Source organism: Macaca thibetana, chromosome 9 (assembly GCF_024542745.1).
Source record: "Macaca thibetana thibetana isolate TM-01 chromosome 9, ASM2454274v1, whole genome shotgun sequence".
NCBI classification, from domain to species: Eukaryota; Metazoa; Chordata; class Mammalia; order Primates; family Cercopithecidae; genus Macaca; species Macaca thibetana.
This window is the reverse complement of record NC_065586.1, coordinates 30616163-30617931: the sequence shown is the minus strand read 5'-3', so window position 1 is coordinate 30617931 and position 1769 is coordinate 30616163.

Sequence of the window (1769 nt, the reverse complement as noted above, 5' to 3'; positions counted from 1 at the left end):
ACTGCATAACCACCCCTAGAGCTCTGGCTGTCTTGGAAAGATATTTAAGGTTTTGTGCTTAGGAAACTAACATACTATCTTCTCCCAATCTAATGCAAATTAAAGCACAGTTGACGTTTTCATAAGGCATTCATTTGAACCAAGCCTTTTTGACAATGGTTACACTCTAGGAAAGTTATTCTAAAATGTCCACGAAAACTGAGTCTTTCAAATGGTCTTTATTCCTTCTGGAAGTAAAGGGTGGGCAAACAGAAGCAGGAGGACGGGACTAGTGTGTCAAGATGTGGCATGAGCTTTCTGATGATGGAAGGCCCAATGGGGCACTGTAAGGGTAGGGGGGAACATGTCTCTAGTGTCCAGGTAGCACAATGTCATTAATATTTTGTTGTAATGGAAAGAAATTTGACAATGCTTATCACAATCTAAAAGGCACATTTTGACCCAGGATCCTTCTAAGAATTTATCCTATAGATAATACCACACAAGGACACAGGTAGAGGAACAAGGATGTTCACTACAGCATTGTTTATAGTTAGCAAAAGACTAGACCCAACGGAAATGTCTATCAGAGCTGGTAAAAAACATGACAGTACACCATATAATGGAGTACCATGGTGTGGTCAAAAAGACTGAAGTGGCACTTTATGTGCTGGAATAAGTATTGTGTGAAGGAAGCAAGGTACAGAATAATGTATACTGTGTCCCCATTTGCTGTTTAAAAAGGGGGAAGAAAGAGGGAGAGAAAGGATATATGTGTGCTCCTATATGCACAGAAAATTTACAGAAGGTGACTGCACTATTGGAATGTTTTGTTGCATTTTCTTTAAAAACTTTTCTTTATATTTCATATATATGCTTGACATAGCAGAATTTTAACATTATTTACAATCAAATCTGGCAGTATTTTATTGCATGGCCTTTGCATTTGGTAATATGCTTAGAAACTCCAATGCTTACTCAAGTGTTTATAATTATTTTTGTCTAGTATCATTATAGTTTTGTTTTTTTGGGGGGGGGGCAGAGTCTTGCTGTGTCTCCCAGGCTAGAGTGCAGTGGTGCAATCTCAGCTCACTCCACCTCCTGGGTTCAAGGGATTCTCGTGCCTCAGCCTCCCAAGTAGCTGGGACTACAGGCATGCGCCACCACGCCCAGCTAATTTTTGAATTTTTAGTAGAGACAGGGTTTTGCCATGTTGGCCAGGCTGGTCTCGAACTCCTGACCTCACGTGATCTGCCTGCCTCAGCCTCCCAGAGTTCTGGGATTACAAGCATGAGCCACCGTGCCCAGCCCATTATGGTCTCCTTTATATATCACAGTTGGTTAGAAACATGGGCTTTGTTGTCTTATGGTTTTAGATTTCATTTCTGATTCTACCAACTATTTAGTTCTGTAATTCTGGCAAGTTCCTTCATTTTTTTTAACCTTAAGTTCAGGGGTACATGTGCAGGTTTGTTATTTAGGTGAACTAGTGTCATGGGCATCTGTTGTACGGATTATTTCATCACCCAGGTATTAAGCCTAGTACCCGTTAGTTATTTTTCCTGATCCTCTCCCTCCTCCCACCCTCCATCCCACCCTCCAGTAAACCCCGGTGTGTGTTATTCCCCTCTATGTGTCCATGTGCTGGCATCATTTAGCTCCCACTTACAAGTGAGAACATGTGGTATTTGGTTTTCTGTTCCTGTGTATGTTGGTTCCTGTGTTAGTATGCGTGGTTGCATAGTATTCCATGGTATACATGTACCACATTTTCTTTATCCAGTCTGCCA